This window comes from Lycium barbarum, chromosome 1 (genome assembly GCF_019175385.1).
Source record: "Lycium barbarum isolate Lr01 chromosome 1, ASM1917538v2, whole genome shotgun sequence".
NCBI lineage: Eukaryota > Viridiplantae > Streptophyta > Magnoliopsida > Solanales > Solanaceae > Lycium > Lycium barbarum.
The window spans coordinates 87,682,163-87,696,701 of record NC_083337.1 but is presented as its reverse complement, the minus strand read 5'-3'; positions in this window follow the sequence as shown (position 1 = coordinate 87,696,701).

Here is a 14,539-nt window from a genome sequence, read left to right as displayed (position 1 = left end):
TAACTTAGCGTATCGTAATATTCAAAACATATCCCGTAGGAGGAAGTTCCCAAAATCAAAAGTATCATTTCAAACTTTATTCAAAAGGACAGCCCAATAAGACAAATAGGGCGTCTCGGGGTTAGTGGGCCCACCTCGAGTCAAATTGAGGTGGCGAACATATTTTACGAACATTTATAGGCCAAAGGGTCATACATAATCATTTCTAAGTTACCCGACCACATTTCGATAGGTTTCGGACGAGTGGTGGCATTCTAGCCAAAATAGAGCCCTTAGGCTTCAATTGAATTGAATGAATAGTAACTTTTCTGTGGATCGGGTTTCGAGGAGCAGAAATGCTCCGGAAGTCCTCATATTCGCCTATCATACTAAGATATGCCAAACGAAGAAGTGGGAAGCTTTACATACCTTACAGACGTCTTATGCTCTCCCAAAAGTCAAGTCCCGTTTCGTCTGAAATCTGCAAATGGTCAAAGTTACCAATTGAGATTCTTAGGCTTAAAAATGCCTTTAACTTCATTTTTGCCTACCGAAATTTCGGGAGCATTTCCCCTATAAATTTAACATCCCCGAGACTTAGCTCGGCTCAAAATACATCAATACAACAGCCCACACATCAACAAACAACACAACTCATAATCAAACTTCAAAAGCCTACCTTACTACACAAGTTGGAAATCTTTCATTCAAACTTCAAAATTCCAAATCTATATCCATATTATTGTATTCATTCACTCATTCAAGATTATGCCATCACATTCCAAATACATTCCAAGCCATACACGAAATTGCCCAAAATCCATTGCTTTCCATAATTCTCCCAAAACACTAAAACTCACAACGAACGTTCTAACTTGCGTTGTTTCATTCCGAATTCCTTAACATCAACCATAAATCATATTTAAAGTCTTTAGCACCCTAAATATACAATGATATACGTAAATATACAAAAGGCATACACTTTCCGACAATGTCCGAAATCATTTTCCAACGCCAATCCAATTCATCAATCAATCATTTACGACATAAAGATCACAACTACACATTATACCAACTAAACAAGATGAATTCACATCACTTTCTTCTTCTTAGGGCTCACGGCCAACATGCAATATACACACACACCCACGGCTTTGTATATACACCAAAGTTACGGGATTCTCGTCTATTCCCAACCCTTAACACATTCATATCAATTCTATAACATTAGAGGGGCAAAATTCTTACCTTTTCTTGAATTTCCGACTTGTCGCAAACGAGGCTCTTGTGCCAAACTAATTATACCCCGTTGAAGAGGGCCTTGAGTACTTCACAACTATGTAGAAATTAAGATTTTTGGATTAGAATCAAAGGCTTGGGAATTTTTTCTTTCTCCTTTTTCCCATTCGGCCGAGAGGTGTTTTCTTGGTGTTCATCAATTTTTGTTCTTGTTCTTGATAAATCTAAGTGATAAGTTGATATATATCTAGTTGTAGAAGTCATGTGCATAACACATGACATTAAAATGGGTTTGGGCCATGCCAAAGTGGCCGGCCACCCCAAAGACTTGGGCTTCAATTTTGTGTTGTCCAATTCTTGGCCCGATTCGTAAAAGTCCCGTTTTGTAATTCCCGAAACTAATTTCCGAAATTTCAAATTTATCCTCGGCCTTCCCCGATGTCTTAACATTAAAGATTCCATAATCAACATAGTCATATTCACTAAAATCAAAATATTTCCTTATAACACACAAGTCGTAATTATTTCTCGATTTCCAATTATACGAAAAACACGGGACATAACAGCAAAATACGGACCGTAAAGTGCAATATGGTCCGTAAACTTGACGTCGTAAACTGGCATGTCCAACTTCAACTTTTTGCCAGCTAAGGAAATGGCTAAATACGACCTGGTGGACGGATCGTAAAGTTATTTATGGCCCGTAAACCATGGTCGTAAATCACCATACATGCAGGCCAAAGTTTCTGGTTCTGCTTAAGCTTAAAAACGACCACGAGGGACGGTCCGTAAACTGAAATACGGACCGTAAACCTCCATGGACGACCACTGTTCACCCAGCACAGATTTTCCAATTCATTAAATATGAGGATCAAGACTTATTTTATTTCATTACAACATTACACCACTTCTCTCTAGAACTTCTCTCTAAATTTATTATATGAGTTTTCAAGGATTATAAGTCATCCATAACATTAAGACAAGTGAATCAAGGATAAGGGAATCATCAAGGATCATCCAAGTCAAGAAATCCAAATGGAGAAAAACTAGGGTTTTGCTCAAACAAGAGTATTATCAACCAAAGCTTGTTCCTACTACTTCTAAGGTAAGATTCATGATTTTTACAAGATGTTTAAGGAATTGGAGAATTAAAATACATGGATTGTAGAAAATGTGGTCAACTAGGTCATGAATGATGAATAGTGACATTTTGAGAAATAGTTTGAATTGAGTTATGAATGTTGTTGTGTTGTGATATGAATGTGTTATAAATGGTATTAAGATCATGAACTAAACACTTTAGAATAATGGACGAAGATGGGTGTTATAATCATGAATGTGGGTGAATTAGAGGCAAATTGAGGAATTCTAGATAATGTGGATAATGTGAATGACTAATGGCCATTGTTATGATATTAATGAAGGTATAAACGCTAGCATTGGAAGGGAACGTGCAAGCGTAGAATAGTTCGACGGAAAGGTATGTAAGGCTAACCCTTCTTTCATAAGGCATGGTTCTTGGCCAAATTCCTAATTCCTCTATATGAGTATGTTGTCTCCACATGGTTGACATTCCGAGCTCATAAGCTCATGGCCCTTGATATGTACTATGATTATACTATGTTCCTCGCTTGACGAGTAAGTCCATAATGTAGATGTAACGATAGTGATGAAGATAGAAATTATGATGAGAGTAAAATGAGATTAAAGATGCTTACGAGCTATGATATATGTATATGTGCCTACGAAGGGTTATAATGATACCCCGAGCTTATAACGCCGGGTAGGATATATGTATATGATTATGTATAAAGTATGTATACGATTACGTAACGCGCGCACACCTCTGTAGATGGTACGGATAACCCTGAAGCCTTGGTAGGGCCAGGTAGAGAAAACATTGAGCCTTGGTTGGCCAAGTACGTACGAAACACCGAGCCTTATGGTCGGGTACGCTATGTATGTATATAAGTGTATGGCTATGTATATCATATGAATATGAATGTGAAAAGACTATGTATATGAATGCGAATAGGGGCATGTATACGAATATGAGCACAAGTATGGTACGAGTATTATTATGGGATACGAACGACGATGTATGGAAGTAAGCGATATGATGATGATGATATTACTGTCTCCCCTCCTATGCTATCTTCGTATGATATCTATTATGCTTCTATATTGATGTTGATCATGCTTTACATACTCAGTACATTCTTCGTACTGACGTCCTTTTGTTTGTGGACGCTGCGTCATGCCCGCAGGTGCACAGGGAGACAGACTTGATCCATAGCTGCTTATTCAGAGATTGCATAGCAAAGCTCCATTTCTTTCGGAGCCGTAGCTTTTGGGAACTTATTCTTTTGTGTATATAAAATTATGGGCATAGCGGGGTCCTGTCCCGCTCATACGATATGTCATACTCTTAGAGGCTCGTAGACATGTCTGTGTGTGGGTAGATGTGTTTGGCCTTGTCGGCCTATGTTTTGTATATCATTTTGTCGGCCACGTTGGCCCATGTATATTGATGTTGCATAAATGCCTATGATAATATAAATGTGCGGTTGTCCATATGGGACTAGTTGACGAATGAATGGAAATGCATGTATAATTATGTGGATCACCTAGATATAAGTATAAGAGTAAGCTAAGAGGGTGCTCGGGTGGGTTAGCACCGGGTGCTCGTCGCGGCCCCGAGTCGGGTCGTGACACTTGTCTTGTCTTGGCCTTCTTCACCCTCCAAAGGGTGGTCTGAATCCGAAGTCGTGCTTGGTACATTTCCATCCTGACTATCACCGGATTTGTTTCTTCCAAAATCTGGGCTAAGTGCTCATTTGTGCTTTCTAGACATTCCTTCAGACGCTCCTCTTCTTGAGCATCGTGAGGAGGTGCGGGCCTTAGGATAGATGCCCTGGCCAAGTGTCCATGTAGCCATTCATTATACCCTGGGTCACACGCTGCTTCGAGCCTGTCTAGAGCTAGAGTATCTGGACCCCAACTCCCGCTACCATTCCATTTTCTGAAGATCACCCCGGTGTTCTTGATCTTCTGCCCCGTGTGTTCAATGATGAATTGCTCAGGATTTTCCACCTGAGGTATCACTTGCCTCCTACCGAATTACCTCAAAACCCGAGATGGATAAATAAGGCGGATTCCTCGAACCCCGGCTAATGGCACAAAATGAAAATTCTTGCCTCGAACCACCACATTTTCTTATATGAAGTCAGGAAACATCCGCTAGATTCTACCTTCAGTCAATCCTTCAAAGAATCCTGCCCATGCCCCTTTGGGCATGTAACAAAGATTCGGGCATGTTACACCTCGAAAATTTCTCCATACTTGTATGATGAGTGGAATGATGAAAAGTTTGAGTGTATGGTGTTTGTTAAGGCGGGAATGGCTAATTATAAAGTTTTGGAAAATAAGAAAGTCGCGAAATTTTTTTATGTCCAGTGGTCGTATATGGCACTATACGGCCCGTAAAGTGATTTACGGACCGTATAGTGCAATCGTCCTCCAGCTTGTCCAAAATCTCAACTTTCTGTAAATTGTGAAAATGGTTTAAAACGACTTGGAGGACGGCCCGTAAACTGGTTTACGGACCGTAAACCTCAGTCGTAAACTGCCATGTTCCTTAGCCAAAACTTTCTGTCTTTGAAATGGTTAAATACGGCCATGGAGGACGGACCGTAAATCAAAATACGGTCCGTATATGGTGGTTTACAACCACTGTTCATCCCGACAAGAATTCATTAAAAATCAAGTTATGTGATTATTAAAAAGGGACCAAAGCCTCACTTTATTTCATTACTCATCTATACAACTCAAGAAAGCTCTAGAACTCTCTCAATACTTCATCCAAGAATTCAAGAGAATCAAAGGGAATATCAAGATCATCACCACTAAATTCATGAAAATAAGTGTAAGAACATATCAAAGGATCTTCTAAATCAAGAAATTCCCAAGAAGGTGGAACTAGGGTTTTGGCTAATTGAAGTATTTCAACTTAAGGATTGTTCAACCATCACCCAAGGTAAGTTTCATGATTTTTCCATGTTGTTTGAAGTATTGGAAAGCCTAGACACTTGAAATGTAGAAGAACATAGAAATGGGTCATCATTGAGTGAATAGTGACATAAATGAATGATAGTGGAATTGAACTATGAATATTGAAGTGTTGTGAATACAAGTACGTTATAAATGATGTTTATATCATGAAACAAGCATTAAATGCATGAAAACGCAAGGATGAGCTAGAAGTAGAAATAAGGAAAAATTGGAGGAAAATGGTGGATTTTGCCAAATGTACGTAAATGACGATTGTCGATGATGATATTGCTAGTAATATTATGAATGTTGGGAGTTGATATAAAACATGAGAAAAATGGTATGAGCGAAGGAAGCGTTATCCGACTGTTCCTAGAATTAGCGACGCGTTCTTGTAGTTAGTTTACTAATGTTGATACGAATTCTCTTATGAAGGTAACGACGTGATATCGACGGAGAACAAGTGAGCGATATCTTAGCTAAACGACCAAGGCATGTGAGGCTATTCCCTTTCTTTCAAAGCCATGATTCCTAGCTTACGATTTCATAAATGCTCCCATCTTTTCCTTGCTATCAAAGGTTAAAAAGTCTAAGATTCCGAAGCATGATTTCCTTCTTGATATTACATAAATGTTTTCCAAGTACTCCTATTTTCCAAAACCAAAGGTTGTGATTATGTGAGTTCTTATGATAACTACGAAGGATATTTTTTTTCAATGACAACGATGATGTCAAAAGTGAGAATATCATTATGATGACTATGATGAGAACGATCTTATGTTTAAAAGTTTCAAGTTTACGATTTCAAGGACTATATGAGAACGTCTAGCTATTTACTGATTTCTCAATTTATTCATGGATGGTGACTTTATTTCTAAATCTTCCAAAGTATATGAATGGATGCCTTATGAAGTTCATGATTTTATTCTATGCTTTATTTTAATGCTATTCTTCATTGATAGTCTCGCCTTATAATAATTATTCCTTCAAGGTGAGACAAAGCGACGATGATTACTCCATAACATAATCGGAGGCTTTCGACCTTACGTCACTCCGACGTACTTACAGCTTTTCCTTGGGCTCTCAAGCATGCTATGTATATTATGTATGTGTATATATATGATATGAAAATGTTTTCAGGGGAAATGGGGAAGGTGAGGTGCTATAGACGCATAGCCACCTGGTCAGCTGGCATATCATGATTTCATCCCGGACGCGGGATATATGGGTTATGGATCGGGCCGTACGTTCCTCGGCACTAACTTATTATATTTATGGATCGGACCGTACGTTACTCGGCACTAACATATGATGACATATGGATCGGGCTGCGCGTTCCGCAGCAATTTACTATATGATGCTTTATGAGTATGCATGCATGGATCCGCCTTAAGAGGCAAGCAGTTATCGATTATCTCCTTGTACTTACTTTACTTTCTTATTCTTACTTTAATTCTTGATGTATGCCTTACATACTCAGTACAATGCTCGTACTGACATCCTTTTCTTTGGATGTTGTGTTCATGCCCACAGGTAGACGGGAAAGCGGTCCAGACTGATAGGAGTCACTAGCCGAGCTGAAGAGCACTCCATCTTCCGGAGGTGCTAATTGGTTGTTCCCTTTGTGTATATATTTGTATGTCACTCAATAGAGGCTCGTAGATGCTCGATGTGGGTTGTGTGGTTCCACAACGTGGGTAGTACGCATGTGTATAAGTATATTGAAATATGTTTTGTATCAACGCGTTATATTTTTGTAATGAAAAGCAAATCCTCTTTTTAAAGCTAACCGAAAATAGATGAATGATTGTTAAATGGGTTAGGTAAATGATAGTACGAGCGGTGCTCGGTGGTTAGCCCCGGGTACCCGTCGCGGCCCCTAGCCGGGTCGTGACAGGGCAATAGTTACTAAGACGGTCTACCCTGTTGTGATTGCTCAGATATTGAACTTCCTTAGTCATGTTGATGTGTTTGATAATCCACCATTGTAACAACATGTTACATCCTTGGAAGTATCGAAAACCATTCCGGTATTTGTCCAAAGCTCAGAAAATGTCTGCCAGGATGACGGGTGCTAAATCAAAGTAACTCGTTTCTTGGTCCTTGGTTATACCACAGAAAATAGCATGGGCTAAGTAGATCACTCGGGTGGGCACCACCTAACCATTAATTCCGGATGACCTTTTATCGTCATGACGCCTGGCAAGTGACCTAGAGTGCAGCTAATTGTCTTCTTGTGAGCATCACCTAAACATGCCCACTAAACCCTCAATAGATCTAGAGCCTCAACAAGTATATCAAAGCGGATGCAGCCTTCCATCTACAAAACAGAACACCGTTAGGATGCCCCCATCCCCACATGGTTAATGGTTCATCACATAGGTACTAAGCATGCTTCCACATAGCGTATAAATGGGATGCGGTGTTCTTGGTGTCATAGACCATCCGAACACGAGACGGACTCTCTTAATGAGCTTCGGGTAGGTCTGAGATACCTAAAGCTCGTCTAGGTATGAATACTCTAATTTAGTAAGGATTTGGCTTAGCTCTATCCTAGTTTTACTAGAGTGGGTTTTTCACAAAAGACCGGGAACCCGAGCGGACAACTGGGGCTGAACCGTCAGGGTTGTTGGAAGATCACGAACCAACCTCACCTCATAATGGTTCCAAAAGAAGTATTTTTGGTTTTTTAGTGAAGGTACGACCGCGTGCTCCGCGAACTTGCCTTTGGAACAAAATGTAAAATAAATGTCAGGAGTGGCGGAGTTATGATATGCATGCAATGACAGTTGATAATTGCGGAAAAGTAAACACATAAACAGTTAAAGCAAATATACCCAGATTATATTGGAACCCTTATGCTTAGAATCTTTAAGTCCCTAGCAGAGTCGCAATCTGTATTGGTTCGCATTTTCGTCGGCGGGGTTAGCGCTTAGAAAAAGCTAATTTGAAATCGTTGGTGCTCTTTCGGACTTTGTTTTAAAAGAGTCGCCACTTAATTTTTAGGAAATTAAGAAAACCAATTTTGAAGGGTTTATTCATACACCGTGAAAAATCCTTCTTAATCCAAAGTTCTAGGTAAGGGTTCTGGTGATCACCTAGGGAATGTGTTAGGCACCCTAGTATTAAGGATTCGTACTATACGGTTGACCTTCAAATTCCAATGTATGAGTATTTGCATGAACTGTTTAGTTCCCGCAAAAAACTGTCATGTTGGATATCATTATTTGTAAAAAGAATTGAATATATCCCCTTTATATATAGGGTATTTAGGCTTGGATTTATGATATCCGAGTATAATTAGTCCCTTTTACATATAAGGATAGTAGTTTCTAAAAAATATGGAAAGTTTATTTATTGTTTTATTGGTTTAAATTCTATTCATGCTTTACTCACACATGGACCGAGTTAATCCGCTTAATACGTTTTTAAAATACCCTTACCTAAATTTTGATAAATTAGGCGTAAATTGAACTATTTTGACCCTTTTAAGAAAGAAATCTTTATATTTTGCGCAGTTGGTTTTTTTAAAAGGAAAGTGAATTATGTTTGTGGCCTAAAAATTCTTGTACATGTTCCCTTTACAAAATACACTTGCTATATATATACTTTTTATAAAAGTCCCAGATTTAGTTTCAAAAGATAAATTTTGACTTTAAAATCCAATTCGTTTTTGGGCCTTAGGACACTTTACTGAATATCTTTAAAACATTAGCCCAGAAAAACCTTTGATCATGGGTTCGTTTGCTTAAATAATTAAAGGGGTCTTGACCCAAAGAAATGTTTTTATTTATTTAAAGAAACAAACCACGTGGATCTTGGCCCCAATATACCTCGTCTGGCCACTTACCCTTTGGCCCTAGTCTTTTTTATTAGCCTCAGATTTTTATGTAGAAAAACCAAACAAAATTTCCTAGCCCAAATGGTGACTTTATACAAATCCTTATTTTTAAAGACCAAATTGAAATGTGTTTTGGCCCCAAAAATATTCTTTGAAAACATTCAGTTTTAAGGAAAAGATTCGGGTGGGTTTTGGCCCCAAAACATTGTGTTTTTATTAACTCATGACCAGAAAAGAAACATGTTTTGACAGTTTTGAAAGATAAAAGGAAATTTTCGTCTAATCTACCTAAATTTGTACCACACGTTATACCATATCTATCAAAACAGACCTCGTTGGCTTCCCGTTTATTAAGATAAAAAGTAGTTTGTTTTTTCCATTTTTTATTTCCAAAATCAGTGCGCATTTTCAAATTTTTCAGAAAAAGAAGAAGAGTTTTTAGGTGCTAAAGTCGGTCTAAACGGCATATGCGCCATTTGCCTAAGATATCTAATTCATAATATAATGGTTCCAATAATGTTTGTGGGTTTCACAAGTATCGAATACAATACAAATAAGCAAAAAATTGGAAAATATAATGGAGTAAAGTGAAATGGGGTGTACCAAACCCCAACCATTTTCACCCATGGTTGGGCCTTCATGTCATTTTTATCCATGACTGGGCCTTCAATATATTAGCTTCCCTTTCTTCTTTTTGGACTCAAAGACACTTGAAAGAACATTCCCTATTGGGATTTTAGCCCAATAGGGTGGCTGGACTTCGGCCCAAATGGCCATGCAGTGGAGAGGGGAAAAAATAAAAGACCCCGGTTAGTTTATATTTTACTGTTCCTATCATTCACATGATATATGCACATAATATACGCAACACACTACTATTTACAAGTCCCATTCTATACATAAATATACACATATATAAGCAACATATCATATTTATTCGCAAGCTCATGTGAGGGGCATATGTGTGTTCCATGTCCTCAAAATCAAATCCCAAACTAGGTGGTGGAAGGCCAAGTCATCGCCCCCTTTATTTCTGATGCCGCACAATTTCCAAGAGGTTTCATGAACCTCCGACATGGCTGGTCACCAAGGAAGGGTTCAAACTAGACCCTACTTTACCTAAACTGCCTCTCAACCAACAACCATGGAAGACAGAGATCCACATACACACACGCATGGCTCAGAATAAATAGAATAGGCCTAACATACATGTGTATGGAACAACTATCAGCCAATAAGAATAGACGAGACAAGTAGAGAAGGGATAAAGTGACTTGACCATGAAAATGAAAGCAATCTGTATGGGCATAGTGTGGCCTAGACTAAACTTGAACCAAATAATCACAACAGTGATAGTCTCATGGAAACAATGCAATTCTGGACAATATTGAATCAAACAGATGTGATAAAGTATAGAGACACAAAAGGATAAGGAAAAATACAATCACAACAGGCTTGGTATGCATGAAGTATATGTAGAACTATCTAAGTATAACCCTCAAATGAGCCTAGACATTTTATGGGCAATTCATGTGAAGACTCTTGCCATTTTTTAGGACATTATGTTCCAAAGTCTAAGTGATTCCTCTAGAGAAGACAAAGAATAAATAGAAGGAACCAAACTATAATCTTAATAGGTACAGCATAACAAAACCAAGTAGGTGAAAATCAAAGTTCTTTTAAAATGGAACAACCCTTCTTTATTGGTATTATACTATATTACTTCTCACAGAACCCAATTCAAGAAACAAGCAACAATGAAAACCAAACTGGGAGGATTTGTAGAAACAACTGCCACTGCCAAGAGACCTTTAAATCATCATGATCCCATATAGAATATACTAGTCTCAGGTACAACAATTACATCTTTATACATAACTTAAGCAAGTAGGAAGGTCAAAGTCCCAGAAATGCACAGGAATTTCACATTTTCTAAGTTCAGAGTTTAGAATTTTCCTAACCTTTACTCTTGATTCTATCTCATTTGCAGAAAGGTCTAAAATTGATTTTAAAGGGATGCACCTAATTTAGTTATGGCCTTATCTTAATCTTCATTTTTTTCAAACTGGACAAGTATCACAAAGAAAAGGGTAAAATATACCCCTCAGCCTACATGTCTATCTTGAATGAATGCAAACCATTGACCTCCCTATTTTTAAAGGGAACTATTAGGACTTGGGATACAAGGGGAGAACAGATCACCTTTCAAAAATACAAGTTAAAACCACATCAGTGCACACAGAATCCACGTAGGGTCTAAATCATGATCCTAACCTAACCAAATGTTAAAGAGTCTGTCATATGTTATCATGTCATCTTCATAAAATAAAATAAAAAATCTTCTACTTTATTTGCCAAAAACAATCAGTATTCTCTTTTAGAAAATAACTTTTCCCTTTTCCAGTTTTATGATAATTTCCAAATCATCATACATCATCCAACTGATCCAACCATTTTTTTAAGACACATCAGGACAAATACAACAAAGCCAGGCCAATCAGTCCTAGTGAACAACTAACAAGTGTACAAGAAATTTTATCTTTTAGGATTCAATAACCTTAACAGAATTACAAGGAAACACCAAAGTGCAAAGGTAAGAGGTTATACCCCCATAGGCTTGAGAAGGATGTCATGACAATCTTTTATTTGGAAGAAAAGATACCGTGGGTCAAGCAATGCTTGACCCTTTCTCAATCCTCTCCTAAGATGTCTTTAAAAGACCTTCCCCATCTAGCCAAGTCGTTTTCAACCTCAACCCCTACACTTCTGATCTTTTATTACCCTTTATCACATACCAAAAGAGACTGGACAATTTACAAATCTAAGACAAATGCTTTTCTCTTAAGTTCTCAACTACTGTTTTCTTTATTTCTATTCCTCTATACTCTTCTTTTACTTAGATTAGCATCATAAGGTTTTCCTTCTATCTGTTTCAATATTTAAGCTTAGGCAATTTGAAAACCAGAGGCTATTAGTATTATATCAACCATTTATACACACAGCGAAGCAAAGAAAGAATTCATGTCTCGGGCCAAAAGCCTTAGTCCCCAAACTGTTCAGGACTTAGACAAATCAAAACCAGGCTATTTCCTTTCATTCTTCTTTTAACACTTAAACTCATAAAATTGGAACACCTATGATCACTTACCAAATTAAGACCTATACATGGATGAAAAGCATCGCAGATGCAAGAGCACATCATATCAGTCCTTTTTTCATAATAAATTTGCTTCACCCTTTAAGTAAGATAACTAATAGGGCAGGACCAACAAGAAGAAATCACAAATAAGAGAACATACCTCTCTCTTAGACACCATTTCTTTATATTTTTTATACCTTTTTTCAGTTTCAACATGATCATGATTAAGCTATAGGTTGACAGCCAACACATTAGCCAGTTGTCAACTAGATTAACTCTAGTTAGTCTCCAAATGAGGACTTAATCCTGTAGTTCCTACAGTTAATCACTTGTTTCCATTTTCACTTTTCCCTTTTTTTTTTATCAAACTCTGCACATTTAGGGGTAGATCATTCCCTGGTGAAGGACTTGTGACACAAGCCAACAGAGCAAGTTATGAATACCATGTGTATAGGCAACAAATTCAGTCAAGAAAACTAGCCTTGAGCAAACCAAAAAGGGAAACAGAATTCACACTCAAATACCTTAATCATAATGGTTCTAGGATTTGCTATAAGTCATGGACAATTAGCACACCTTTTCCACAAATCACAAGTGATTACACATAGTCTAGCCTACATTAGATGATAACACAACCACAGATACTGCCATGAACAATCCACCAATCTATAAGCTTAAAACATGAGCCTGATACTCCTTTGTTTTAGTATTAATTGACAAACAGACCATTGATTTATCTTGTCTTACTTTATTCTAAGTGAGCAAGATCATTTAAGAGGAAAAGAAAGAAGAAATAAGGTAATCTACTGTTATATGTTCAGAGGTTCAACAAACAGGTTTAGATTCTACCTAAGTGCCCATTTACTTATTTATTTTAAAAAACAATAAGGGAAACACATCAGGAGTTATGTTCAAACCAACTTGTCAAGCTCAAACAACCACAGTTTAGACTTTTGACAAAAAGACTTCACTTCACAATAGGGGCAGTTCATGACTAATTAACAAAGTATGGATATAACTGTAATCATAAGCACATACTACAAGACAATCACCCACATTCATCTATATCAACACATAGACTGTCTCATCTCCTTTTTTAAAATAAGTTCAACTTCCTATGTTGACTCTACTTAGGATCATAATCAATAAACTAGCAAAAGCATTCAAAAATAAAAGGAAAGGGAAAGGGATTGTCAAAAGCACTTCACACACACTTCTTTATAGGGAACTGTCACGACCCAAACCGATGGGCTATGAGTAGTGCCTGAGCTGGGCACCCGTATACAACCAGCTAGATATAATCAAACTGAAACTGAAAACAATATGGCACTCTGTAAAAGCATGCTATGAAATCATCATGTCATACATCAAAGAGAGCCTATCTCCTGAGAAGCCACAGCTAACCAAAACATAACAAATATGCAAGCCGACAAGGCTGCCACTATACACGGGGACATCCAAGACCAACTACATCGATATAGCTGACCAAATCGTATATGCATAACCCACATATGTCTACAGACCTCTAAGAATATAGCAGAATCTATGTCAAAAAGGATATGTACCCAAAATATCTCAAGCTCCGGAATAATGGAGCTCTCCAAGCAGCTGGGCAGAAGTCCTAAGCCGGAGCATCACCAAACTAGGTATATGTACCTGCGGGCATGAAACGCAGCCCCCGAAGAAAGGGAGTCAGTACGGAAAATGTACTGAGTATGTAAAGCATGAAGTACAATAATGAAGATCATGTCTGAGTAGAAGATGACAGGAGACAAGTATGATAATCAAGGATACCAATGTATCTGCGCCTTATGAGATGAGAGTCATGCATATATATAATATATCATACCCGGCCTATTATGGGACTCGGTGAAATCATCATATACATACCGTACCCGGCCCTCTAGTGAGGGACTCGGTGAAATCATTATATACATACCGTACCCGGCCCTCTAGTGAGGGACTCGGTGAAATCATTATATACATACCGTATCCGGCCCTCTAGTGAGGGACTCGGTGAAATCATCATATATATATATATATATATATACCGTACCCGGCCCTCTAGTGAGGGACTCGGTGAAATCATCATATATATACCGTACCCGGCCATCTAGTGAGGGATTCGGTGAAATAATCATATATATACCATACCCGACCCTCTAGTGAGGGACTCGGTGAACAATGCAATGAAACTATGCACGAATACGTACCCGGCTCGGGACTCGGTGAATGATATATTAATGTTATGCACGAGTAGAATATCATGAGCAACCATATGCAAACTAAAT